Genomic DNA, 14,185 nt, shown 5'->3' on the forward strand with positions numbered 1-14,185 from the left:
GCTCCTCTGTCCATGGAATTCTCTAGGCAAGAATACAGGAATGGGTTGCCATTCCTTCTTTAGGGGATCTTCCCCATGCAAGGATCAAACCTGCGTTTCCTGGGTCTCCTGCATCGGCAGGTGGATTCTTTACCGCTGAGTCACTTGGCAAGGTCAGATACTTGTGCAATGTTACGTGTACTCTACCACAGTGGTAGATTTTATTTTCTTGGACTCCAAAATCACTGCAGACAGTGACTGCAGCCATGAAATTAAGAGATGTTTGCTCCTTGGAAGGAAAGCTATAACAAACCTTGACAGTGTATTAAAAAGCAGAGCCATCACTTTGCTGACAAAGGTCTGTCTAGTCAAAGCTATGGTTTCTCTAGTAGTCCTGTATAGATGTGAGAGTAGGATTAAGTGCTGAGGAACTGATGCTTTTGAAATGTGGTGGAGAAGCTCTTGAGAGTCCCTTGGACTTCATGGAGATCAAACCAATCAATCCTAAAGGAAATCAACCCTGAGTATTCATTGGAAGGACTGATGCTGAAGCTGAAGTTCCAATACTTTGGCCACTTGATGCAGAGAGCCAACTCATTGGAAAAGACACTGATGCTGGGAAAGACTGAAGGCAAAAGAAGGGTATCACTGACTCAATGGACATGAATTTGAGCAAACTCAGGGAGATAATGAAGGACAGGGAAGCCTGGTGTGCTATAATTCATGGGGTCACAAAGAGTTGGACAGAACTTAGTACTGAAAGACAACAACCACTATCTATGGCTGATTCATATCAATGTATGACAAAACCCACTGAAATGTTGTGAAGTAATTAGCCTCCAACTAATAAAAAAAAATAAAATAAAATAAAATAAAATAAAAATAAAAAAATAAAGTGGAAAAAAAAAAAAAAAGCCTCCAAATGCCAATGCATTCCTTATTTGTTTACGTTCAGTTGAATCACATTCTTACCTCTTAAAACCACAACTTCATGGTACCACAGGTTATCTGCCTTTGATGTATACTTGTCCTGTGTCCCCTCCTCTCATGGGTTCCACTGGCAACTGACCAAGCATTTGGATAAAGGTTTTGGCAGGTGCCAACAAGCTTAGCACTTCTGGGTGTCACGGCATGAGTTTACCAGGGCTCTTGGTAGAGAGTTCAAGTCCAAAGGCGGGCTCCAGTGGTGGGGCAACCTGAGCCCCCACTGGAGGTGGGGGCTCCACTCAGAGCTCTGAGTGGGGCTCTGAGCCACGTGAGGTGGCTTCCCCACGAATCCATAATAGCTTCATTCAACAAGAGGCACTTCCTGAGGTCCACCCCCTGCCCCTGGGAGAGGCGAGCTCGGGTACAACTGGACTGCAGGAGCCTCGGGGGAGTCCCCATCCCAGGGGAGCGGCCCCGCCTCCCCTACAAGGAAGCAGACTGTGGCAGGCCAGACAGCCATCCCACTCACCCCTCTGCTCGGCCCTAAATGCTTCTCTACCCGCAGTTTTATCCCTGGGGGTAATTACATGTGAGTTCCTGGTGACAGATGCTGTCAGATTCCGAGACCCTGGTGGGACAGGCCGTTGGGCCTCCCCACTCCCTCCCTCCTCACCTTGTCTGGCTCCCTTCCTTCGCCTCTCGACCTCCAAGTGGTTATTAAAGTAATAAGCGGCATTTCTGGTCCAGCTGCAACATTTCTGACGGTTCTCGTCGCCATCCTAGACAGGAGACTTCCCCTCTCCCTCCAGGGGCTGGAGAGATCTACCCCAGATGGCCTCCTCTCCAATTTCTCTAGCTCTAGGTCATCTGCTCAGTGGTTCATGCAGTTGTGCATTCATTCTGGCCACTGCAATCTCGCTGGCCTCATTTCCTATCTCTTTTACTTGATGGTGGGCCCCATCACGCTTACTCCTTTCTGCTCCTCTGACGTGCCCATCTTTCCCCTCCTTCCCCTTCCCACGGCAGCCCCCCAGCCCTTGTGCTGGCTTTGCTCTCTGCCCAGAACTCTTTTCCTTCAGAGCTTCCTGCGGCTGCTTTTTCTTCATCCTCTAGGTCTACGTTATCTCAGAGGAACCTTGCTTGACCACCCAGACTAAGACAGCCTTCACCCACCAGACACTTTCTGAATCATGGTACTGTTTAACTCTTTGGGGCATCATCTGATGCTTTTCTTGTTGATCTACTGATGGACTTGTTTGTGGTCTGTGATCCATTCCAATCAGAGGACATAAGGGTCAGAGGGAGCCTGGTCAGTTTGTTCCTGGAGACCAAAGCCACTTCTGGCCCCAAGTGGGTCCTCAGAATCTTTGAGTGTCTGATTTGGTCTCCACGGGAGCAGACACCGTGACAGGAATTCAAGTGCAAGAACAAAAACCACTACAATATTGTAAAGTAATTAGCCTCCAACTAATAAAAATAAATGGGGGAAAAAAAGAAGAGTATTTGGGAAGAATGGGAAACGCCTCTAACTGAGTGGGGACGTGACGGGGAAGGAAGCCAGGCCCGCAGCAGGTGGCATCAAGCAAGTTTCCACCTTGGGCAACTGGAGCCTAATCCCACTGGGATGCGTGGGGTAACCATGGAGAACACACACCTCCCCTGGGAGTTACCCTCCCCTGGGGAGTGAGTAAACTGGAGTAATCTCCAAACTCTAGTCCGTCATTAACTGAGGGTTGCTCTTGGGAGGGGACGGAGTGTTAATTCCTTGGTACCTCCTACCTGCCACGTGCAGGGCAGAACTCATCACACTGGCTCATGGAAGCCCTCAGGCAAAGAAATACAGATGTTGGCACCTGCAAAGTCAGTCTGGGGTACACTGAATAAAGACCAAATGGGCCCAGGCAGAGGGCGGCGGGCTGATGGTGTCTGCTTGGTGAATAAATGAATGGATAGAAAAATATCATCATTCATTAATTTCAGAAGCCTGAATACTTACAGAATATATAAAGCCCTGGCGACAGAGTGATGATTTAAACAGACACAGTTCCTGGCCTGATGGAGCTGGTAGTCTGGGAAGGGAAATGAGATAGACAAGCAAAAAACAGATCATCACAGACTTCACTGTTTAATTTCAACCGTGACACAAGCTCTAAGGAGATGGGGGAGGGAGGTGGGGCTCTGAGTGTTTGTAAAGTGGAGACCTGGGGAGGGGAGCACAGCACGATGGAGGGATCTTCCTGAGCAGGTCACATGGAACCTGAACTATTAACTTGAAGGAACAGCATTTACACAGAGGGAACAGCATTATGAAGGCTCTGAGACAGAAGGGTGATTTGTTTGAGAATCACATCATTCTGCAAATTCTATCTTCAGTGGTCTGTCTCAAATCTCCACTAGGTATTAGCAATTAATGAACATCTCAGATTAATGTGTTCCCCCCAAAAATGTTTTTTCTGATCCAGAACTTGCTTCTCCCAAAAGAGTTTTCCCATCCTTGTCAATGGTTCTTGTACTCTCCCCAATTACTCAAATGTCACCTTGACACAGAAGAGCCCTCTGATCACTAATACGAACATGAAGCAGTATTCTACCCCATTTTGTTTCATCATCACTGATATTACCACTTGACGAATTGTTTATCGTCTGCCTCACTGAAATGTCAGATTCTCGAGAGGACAAATGTTGCTCTGTTTCCTGAGATATCCCCACCCCTAGAACGGTACATGGCTCAACTAATATCTATTTAAATAAATGAATATCTGGACAAAAAATGAGTGAATGATTTTGTCTCCACTACCAGACTATGTACTACATGAAAATTAGGACTGTGTCTGACTTTTAGCTTAGGCTGCAAGAACCAAAATTCCCAGTCAGCAGTGGCTTAAGTACTCAAGACATGCCATTGTATCATTTCACAAGATTTCAGGAGCAGTCACGCTCAACCAGGGGTGATTTTGCCCATCACGGGACATTTGATAATATCTATGGAGACTAATTGTTTTTATTGTCATGACTGGGATGTGAAATCTACTGAACGGAGACCAGGAATACTGCTAAACATTCTATAGTACACAGGACAGCTTCTCACAACAAAGAACTATCTGCTCCAAAACAGGTATTGAGTGCTGAGATTGAGAAACTGACCTAAATGAAAGTTTCAGAGTCTAAATGGTTTCAGAGTTTGCTCAATAGTTCAGCAATGGGAGGACTTTGTGTCCCTGTGATTTTTCTAGAGTTTTCCCTCCTGGTTATAATATGGTTGCCATAGCTCTGAGCATCACACGCATCATCCCAGTCATTCCAAAGAGAAACAAATATCTCTCTTGCTCTCTCTCCCTCTCCATCTCTTTCTGAAAACTCTTTCATTATATGTCCAATGACACACCTTGGGTCACATGTCCACGCCTAGTCCAACTGTCCAATGAAGACTGAGTTACTGTGATTGGCTTGGATCAATTGACTCATCCTCTGGGACAGGACCCTGTGCCTGGGATCAAAATCAGGGTTATATGCGTAAAAAAGGAAGGGGAATGGCTGTTGGATAGTCAAGCCAAAGGGAAATGTCCATCACTGAAAATAATCTCATTTTTTACATCTTATTGCTGCTGCTGCTGCTAAGTCACATCAGTCACATCCGATTCTTTGTGACCCCCATGGACTGCAGCCCACCAGACTCCTCTGTCCATGGGATTCTCCAGGCAAGAATACTGGGAGGGTTGCCATTTCCTCTTCCGTTTTTATTGCTCCTACCACCCAAACCAAGAACCAACAAACAAGTAGAAAAGGCCTTGCTCTTCCAGTTATTGCCCACCCAGAGTTCTACCTTTGCCAACCTAACCCCACTTCCTCAGTTTGCTGGAGAAAAGAAGGCAACTCTTTCCACTGTTCCCCATCGGATCACGCTGGGTCCTAGGTTTGCCTTTGAACCCAGATCAATCAGACACCCCTTCCAATAGCCCCTCAGTGAAATGCCCCTTCTTCTTCCTGCCAGAAGTCTCTTGCTGGCTGGACAGATCTAAGCTGCTGGTAGCAGTGGAACAAACATCCAAGTTCACCGAAGAGGCCTGACCTCAGGAAGGCAGGTGGGTGTTAAGCAGCCTGAGCCCATCCGTCCGCAAATGCCAGACAGCTGTGCACATCTTTGGGGTGGAGATGAAAAACAGATACTTAATGTATCTGGTTAGAAATGAGGATTTTCTGGTTTGGTTATGCCTGTCATTTCGAATGTGTCTCTTCTATTATTTATAGCATTTGTGCACCTGACCTTGTCAATTTCATCCCCAGAAGCAACTTGGTGAACCCTCTTCACAATCCAACCAGAGGTGCGGGGGAACTCTCTGCCCAGACTCAACCTCTCAAGCCTTTGTCGGGAGACAAGTCTGGGTAAAGATGCACACGTAGGAAAAGATTTGGGAAGCTGTAGACAACGCTTTCCAACTCGGGGCAGAGCCAAAGCAAACTGGTTTCTTGATTTCACCCTCTTTTACCTTCACCTCCGAATCTGTGGATGGCCCCGACACCCAACCCATTCCAAGTCCCTCAGTCTCAAGGTTATCCCTTCCTTCTCTCATAGTGTACATCCTTTCCATCCACAAATCCTATTGGCTCTTGAGGTTTATTCCCCAAACCCATCTACTTGCCAGTACTTCCCTAGCCATCACTCTGGTCCAAACCACCATCATCTCTAAAGTACTGCAGTTACCATCTCATTGGTGTTCTTGTTCCTACTGCCCCCCTTTTAAGCCAGTCTCTATAGAGCAGCCAGAAAGATCTTTCAAAAAAGAAATCAAGTCAGGGGACTCCCCTGGTGGTCCAGTGGTTAAGACTTTGTCTTCTAAAGCAGGGAGTCTGGGTTCAATCCCAGGTCAGGGAGCAAAAATCCCACATGCCTGGGGCTGAAAAACCAAAACATAAAACAGAAGCCATATTGTAACAAATTCGATAAAACCTTTTAAAATGGTTCACATCAAAAAGAAAAAAATCTTAAAAAAAAAAAAAAAGAAATCAGTCAGGTCCCTACCTTGCCTCAAATCCACCAATGACTAATTATTGAATTTAGAATAAAATCCAAATTCCTGATGATGACTTCTAAAGCCCTGCGTGGTTGGTTCCCCAGAGACCTCTGTTCCAGCCACGCGAGCTCCTTTCTGCTCCCTGATCACTGCAAACTCAGTCCCACCTCCCAGCCATAGAGGACGCCTTCCTCACACAGGAAAGACGTTGTTCTCAGACCCAGCTCTCAGACTCCCCCTGCCATGGCTCACTCCTTGTCATTCACATCTTCACGTCAACGCCATATCCTGAAAGCCTTCCTGAGCATCCAGCCTATGCGGCCAGCTCACTTCATCAGTCACCATGACACCATCCCATTCTGTTTGTTGATCCCTTGGTGACTACTTTCCTCCCTTCTTTAGACTGTCCCCTCTGTGAGACCAGGAGCCGTTTCTAACTCTTTGACACTATTTCCCGTGCCTAGAATGGCACCTGGAACACAGCAGAGGCCCAGTAAATTATTGTTCAGTCACTCCGTCCTGTCCGACTCTTCACAACCCCATGAACAGCAGCACCCCAGGCCTGATTAACAAAGCTCACTAGTGGTCCTTTCACCAGAGTTATCCTGATGCACTGGGCCCCCAGGACCCCTGCCCTCTCTGAGTCTCCCCAAGCCTTGGCTGTCCAGGAACCTTCAGAAGGGAAGCAAACACCCTGGGAATGCCCTACTCTCAACTAGACTCTAGGCTCATTGGGACAAAGCCTGGACTAGATCTAGCTCCGTCTTCCCCTGGATAAGTGCTGGATACACGGTGGATGGAGACTTCCGTCTCTACCTCAGAACAGTACTGAGTACCGAGAAAAGCTCGGTGCTTTATTCTTGGCAAACTCAAAACAGCACATCACCTGCCCCAACCTGCAACCTCTCTGACGTGGCACTTCCACTGCTAGGACACAGGTGTGAGGCACACACGTGTGAGGCAAGCTGCATCAGGAGGGGTGCTTCCTGCAGCATCGGCAGTCCTGGGGGAAACCTGGAACTTAACCCGAATGCTGCTTTTTACAGGAATGGCTGCATGTACCATAGTTCTCCCAGTATTAGGAAATACTTTAAGTTGATTTTTTTTTTAAGATTTTCTTTGTTTGATGTGGGCCATTTTTAAAGTCTTTATTGAAGTAGTTACAATACTATTTCTGTTTTAGGTTTCGATTTTTTGGCAGCAAGACATGTGGGATCCCAGCTCCCTGACCAGGGATCGAACCTGCACCCTCTACGCTGGAAGATGAAGTCTTAACCACTGGACCACGAGGGAAATGCCTCTGAGCTGATTTAAAAGACACAAAAGTGCTTGGACGCTGTGTTCTTTCTTGGGCACCTAGCACGTGCCAGGCACTGTGCTAAATATATGGTATGTAACGGGGAGCAATGAGGACAGAAATATGTGCTCAAGTTGAGGAAGACTAGCAGAAAAACTAAGTCAAAGGAAGAATAGGGCAGATGGGGATAAGGGCGATGGAGGAAAATTAAACAGGCCAGGGTCAGGGGATTGCCTAGTTGTCTCTGAAGTCTTGTGGAGATGAGGGTCCTGGGAAGATGGGGTGATGAGGGTCTGGGCTTCTTGGGGTGTCTGATGGAGCCAAGGGGCAAAGACAGATTAGTTCTGATGGTTTTGAGGCAGATAAAGGCGAACAGTGGGTGCGGAGTGGAGGTGAGGAGGGGGTCTTGCTGAGAAAGTGTGGCGCATCCAGTCCCCCCGCCCAGCCATGCAAGCTGACAGAAGGAGGTCTAGGGGGCAGGTCACGTGGGCCTCCTTTGCTGCCCCTCCAAATCCATCCTGGAGGATGAGCCATGGAGTGAATCTGAGCGCTCCCCTCCCCCGGCTGCCTGTGGATTCAAGGGGTGAGAAGCCCCAGCAGGAGATGGACAGCCAGAAGCAGAGTGAAGGCAGGGTCTCTATCCCCCTGCTCCCTGCCGGGCACAGTCTCTCTCCACGAATCTCTCTCTGGGTTCGGGGGTTCCTCCCTTCCTGGGAAGGCTTCCATGGCTGGCATCTGGAGTGCACAGCACCGCCTGCAGGGTTCTCCCTGCCTCCCCCACACCTTTGTAAATATTTCATTCATTGAACTCTCCTCCATGATCTAGACTGAATGCTCCATCTGTCCCCACAAGAACCTGATGGACACACAGGGTGGGGTCTCTTAGCTATAAGAAGTAAAGTTACCCGAAGGTAGGCACCGAGAACTGTTTTGGAAGCAAACACTGAGTCATCAATACTCATTACGAGCAGGAAGCAAGACAAGGGTGTCTGCTTGTTTTTCACAATGAATATGAATCAGTTTTGTAATTTAAGATGCACCGGACTGGAAGCAAAGCGTCACCAGGCCCACTGGACCCCCGGGAGCCTGGACACAGCCCACACTCTCCAGACTGGCAGAGCCGATCACGGTCCCTCTTGGAGAATCCGTGTGGATTTCAGGGATGGTCTGACTTCTGACAGGGCCAGGACGCATTGAAACCCCAGGTTCTAGAACCTTCTTGGGAAAGGAGCACATGAGAAGTGTCCTCCTCTGCCAGGCTGCCTGTCCTTCCCCAACACCTGGTGCACCATCGGAAGAAAACAAGACAGAGGGGACCAGCCATGCTCCAAAAGCTTCGGAGCTCTCTCTTTCCGAATTTTCTGACAATCTCTGTGCAAGAAAGCTAGCATTTCCAAAAATCACAGCTATTTGCCATTCATTTTCTAAAACTCCAGATGTCCATTTTTCTGATTGAAGTTCATTCACCCTTCTGCAGTAGGCAACCATTCCAGTATGTTTAAGATGTATTTTGGGGGAATTCCCTGGGAGGTTGCAGTGGTTAAGAATCTGCCTTGCAATGCAGGGAATGTGGGTTCAATCCCTGGTCAGGGGACTAAGATCCCACATGCTGCAGGGCAATTAAGCCCGTGGGCCACAACTAGAGTCCTGGTCCCACAAGGAGAGATTCTGCATGATGAAGGAAGATCCTTTGCACCAAAAGTGACCTTATCCAGCCAAAAAAAAAAAAAGATGCATTTTGGGTTGCACGCGCTCATATACAAATTGTAGTATTTGGGGATATGTACATGCTTTTACCTTCTGTAAATGGTGAAGTGCTGTATACCTCATCTTGCATTGCACACTGGGATTAGGTTCTTATGATGCATTCACGCTGTAGTGTGTATGCCTCATCCATTGCTCAGAACTGCAAGAGTGTCTCCGTATTTTATCCATCTACTCCCTCGGTAATGAACACCCTGGTAACCTCTTCTCGCCACCACTGATGCTGGAATGATGTCCTTTGGGAGGTCCTTTTATGACCTTCTTGAGAGTTTGTCTTGAATTAATACCTGGGAGAGGAATACCTCTACTGACTCAGCAGTGCCTGTTTGCTCTTTAGAAAGACTGCATCAGATTACCCTCCCACCAGAATATTTTTGCTTTACCCATTTTTTATTACTTTTTACATTTTGAGTTTCCACTGTTAGGTATACCAAAGTCCAAGGTCCTTTTTGGTGGGGTTTTCCTTCTTGTTCACACGAAATTTCCCTCTTTGTCCTTTTCAAAGCTCTTCACCTCGAATTCTGTTTTGTTGGGCCCCAGGACCTGAGTGCTTCCTAATTTTCCATGCTGCCTTTCTGACTCAAAACTCGTGCCTGCTAATCCCACTGATCAGGGTTTATGTCAATGCCCATAACTCATGCATGCCCATTGTCAAGATGGGATAATTCCTGTTGATGGATTCTTCAAAACAACAGCCTTTTGCCAGCAGAGAAAAAGACAACTGACTGTCTAAGAAATGTAATGAAACTCTGTTGTTTATGCCTGCTCAGAATCCATTCCTTTTTCTGGCCTTAGAAGCCCAGTTTTCTTCTGGGAAATCCATCCCTCTCCGACTCCTAGTTTGTGAGGATCCATCTCTCCCTGGATCCAAGTCCTGGCCAATCAGAGGATTCCACACTCTTGGCCACCGTGATTGGTTGAGCAAGGGCAACTAACCCACACCATTTCACAAAATTTAAACCCAGGATGTTACATGGAACTTTTGAGGAAAAGGTACTCTGTTTCTCCTGAGGTGTCTAAGTTTGCAGAATAAAACATGGAACCACTGGAAGTCACCTTAGCCATAATATGTAGAAAGCCTGCTCGAAAAGGGAAACAGCTGACAGAGAGAGACAGACACAAAGAATTGAAAATTCATTATGACATCATCATCTTCTGAGCTACTAGATTCAGCCATGCCTGAAACCTGCCTGCCTCTGTTTTGTTTTGTTTTTTCCCCAGATACATGATCTAATAAAGTCCCCTGTTTCGAAGAAGGTAACTTGAGTTGGATTTCTATCACTTACAAGCTGAAAAGTGCCTAATACAGTGAGTGATAGGCAGTTTACCCCAGCACCTATTGAAAAAAAAGAAAAACTACCCATCAATTACCTATTAGCCTTAGCCCCTGCCCACCTCTTGAAGCTCATATTTTACCTGGCTTTCTCACACACACTCTGCCTCCTGGCTGTTCCCGGAGCACAGCAGCTTGTCCTCCGTCCGACTTCTGCGTTTGCTGTTCTCTCTGACGCAAGTGCTCTACTGCCCGACTGTCACCTCACCGTTTCCTTGTCAGGCTTCAGGACTTAGCTAGGATGGGGACCCCTCAAGAGGGACCTCCTTCACAAGCCCATCAAGATGCTCTCCCGTCACCCTGCTCTTCAGCGTGGCACAGCCGTCCCACAGATGTGATGCCTTCCTGTGTACTGACTCTTTCACTTCATTTCCACTTGTTTCCCTTGCTACCATGATGCTCTTTTTTCACCACCATAACCCCGATGTTTAGAACAATGGTTCCTGGAAGATGCTCAATAGAATAACAAAGGAAGCAAATTTTGCAGGGAGGAAGGAGGCAGAAAAAAATAAAAGGAAGGAAGAGAGGAAGAAAAAAGAAAGGAAGAGAGGAAGAAAAAAGAAAGGAAGAGAGGAAATGAGGGTGGTGGAGGATGGATTCAAACAAATGTTCCAAGTTTAAGAAAGTGCCATTCCTTTCTTCTTCACATACTCAGACTTGGTCTAGAACCAAACTCAGAAAATATCAGAGCCTTTGAAATCCCATCTCAGAATGTCCCTCTGGCACGTCACTTAATTAAATGACCCCATAATGAAATTTCTCCCCATTGAGTCTATATTTAATAATTAATTGACCTTTTCAGCCCAGCCATGCTTGGAGTCTCATCAATTATGCATCTTTCCCTTCTGCACTCAACATTCACCTCCTGAGAAAGTAGGACCCAGACAGGAGAGGCTTGGAGTGGCTGGAGCCTAAAGGGGCCCCTCTGAGGGGTGAAGGTCCCCAAAATACTGATCTGTTGGAGAGATATGGGTGGAGGTTTGGGGGCAAAGACAGTCTTGGGCCTGAAACTTATTCTATCTGAGAGGCCCTCTTTATTAAGAAGACAAAATTACTGATACAAAATCTCATACAAACTGAAATATTTAGAAAAATAAATAAATAAAAAACAATTGCTTTTTTAAAAGCTGGCACAAGCCACAAAATTCAGAAATACAAAGCAATATCATTAATTAACTTCCTGGCATGCTTCGAGAGGGCTTGCCAGCTGGCTCAGTGGTAAAGACTCCACCTGCCAAGCAGGAGACGTGGGTTCAATCCCAGGGTCGGGAAGATCCCCTGGAGAAGGAAATGACAACCCACTCCAGTACTCTTGCCTGGGGAATCCCATCAACAGAGCAGCCTGGCGGGCTACAGTCATGGGGTCGCAAGGGTTCAGACACAACTTAGCGACTAAACCACCACCCCCACCACCAAAGAGAACAGAAAGGTAACTCAACCTTTCCTCTAGAAAGGTTGATCAGAAAAAAAAAAAATCAATTGACAATTTTTAGAACAGTTTCTTTTGGCCTGGTAATCCGTGATCGGTAATGTCACATCCAGGGTTAGTTTGTACCACAGACTAGGTGATTTAAACAACACAAATTCATGTTCTTGCAGTTCTGGAGGGTGGAAGTCTGAGATCAAGGTGTCAACAGGGTTGGCTTCTACCGAGGTCTCTCTCCGTGGCTCAGAGATGGCTGTCTTCTCCCTGGGTCTTCACGCGGTCTTCTCTCTGTGCCCATGTCCTCATCTCCACCCCGTCTACGGACATCAGTCATATTGGATTAGAACCCGCCCTGAGGACCTCATTTTGACTTAATGACCTTCTTAAAGACCTATCTCCAAATACAGTCACATTCTGAGGTACTGGGGACCAGGACTTCAACACAGGAACTTGGGGAAGGATGCAATTCAGCCCATGACACATACCTTTGCAGGACGGTTGTCAAATTTGGGGAAACCACTCTCAGGTTTCTTTCCTCCATGAGCTAAAATATTTCAAGGCATTTCAAGTTTTCTAATCCCAGTGTCTCAGCTCCAATACCCTCTAACTGATGACTCTAATCAACCAGTTTGTCAAGCCATCCATTCTCATGTTGTGACGACACCCCTGGGGCCGCCATGAGCAAGAGGAATTTTCTGGGAAGTCATTCTCACACCTGGAGGACAAGCAACGACTTAACTATGCAGAGATGTCTGTGAGCCACACAAAACAGCTCATGGGGCCAACTGAACGCAATCCCAACCAAACTTCCCTTTGGCCAGCCCCCTAGGGCTGTCCCAACACAGTGGTCTTGAGAAATAGTAGTTAAAATAGCATACTTTTGCAGATTTCACAAACATGTGGTTCCATGGACATGGTGTTAGGGCTCTTCCCAGAGTTTTAGAAGATGCCCAGGTGAGTGACTCAGGCCCTGAAGTGTAAGGTTCATTAACTTCACAGGAAATCTACCTCCGGGGGGCGGGTCTGTGTTCTGAGCGTCCCCTCTCCAGCCCCTCAGAGTCCTGGCCAGGCCAGAGTTCCAAAGAGAGAGAAAAAGTAAATGGGGCTTTTTGTGTGTGTGATGAGGCGTGTATTTGTTTCCTAGCATCACTATAACAAATTACCACAAGGTTGGTGACTTAAACAATATGAACTTATTCAGCCACAGGTTGTTTTTTTTTTTTTATTAGTTGGAGGCTAATTACTTCACAACATTTCAGTGGGTTTTGTCATACATTGATATGAATCAGCCATAGATTTACACGTATTCCCCATCCCGATCCCCCCTCCCACCTCCCTCTCTACCCGATTCCTCTGGGTCTTCCCAGTGCACCAGGCCCGAGCACTTGTCTCATGCATCCCACCTGGGCTGGTGATCTGTTTCACCATAGATAATATACATGCTGTTCTTTCAAAACGTCCCACCCTCACCTTCTCCACAGAGTTCAAAGGTCTGTTCTGTACTTCTGTGTCTCTTTTTCTGTTTTGCATATAGGGTTATCGTTACCATCTTTCTAAATTCCATATATATGTGTTAGTATTCAGCCACAGTTTTGAAAACCAGAAATCTGCAATCAAGGTGTTGGCAGGTCCGCGCTTGCTCTGAAGATTCTAGGCGAGAACCTGCCGTGTCTCTTCCAGCTTCCAGTGGCCCCTGGCAGGCATTGGCTTTGGTTAACATCACTCCAGTCCCTGCCTCCGTCTTCACCTGCCCTTCCTGATGTCTTTTCTGTCTCTTATAAGGATACCTGTCATTGGATTGGGCCAACCCAAACCCAGCAAGACCTTATCTTGAGATCTTTACTGTAATTACATCTGCAAAGACCTTCACCTCAAATAAGGACACATTCATAGGGTCAGGATTTGGACATACCATTTTGGGGGAGGGGGACACTATTCAATCCACTACAGGGGATCACCAATGCCCTCACCAGGCATGGCCTTTAAAGAATAGGCCTAGGCTCCAGATATTTCATTGGAAAGACCACCTACTCAAGACTGAAATCCCACTATTACCACTCTACTTCAGGCTCAACTTGATTTCAGCACATCCATCCATCACCCACAGGTGAAGCCTCTGAAAGCAAATGCTTGGGAGACAGGTTTCTCTCCAACACAGAAGAGTTGCCCAAACTTCAATCATCTTCTCAACTTCTGTGATGAATTTCATGTCCACAAATCACTTAATGTTCTACTATTCACTTAATGTTTTTTCCTCAAATGGATCTATTTTTAAAAATTCACACCCATGAAGGGGATTGAGATGCTTCTTCTGATTTTGTCTCACATCATATACATTGACATCATTAGAACTCACAGGCAGGGATCTCTAGCTTTGTGCCAAGGGGTCTCTAAGCCCTGGTTAATCCTCACAGCAACTCCGAAAGGAAGGAAATTTTTTTTATTAT

Source organism: Cervus elaphus, chromosome 23 (assembly GCF_910594005.1).
Source record: "Cervus elaphus chromosome 23, mCerEla1.1, whole genome shotgun sequence".
Taxonomy (NCBI): Eukaryota; Metazoa; Chordata; class Mammalia; order Artiodactyla; family Cervidae; genus Cervus; species Cervus elaphus.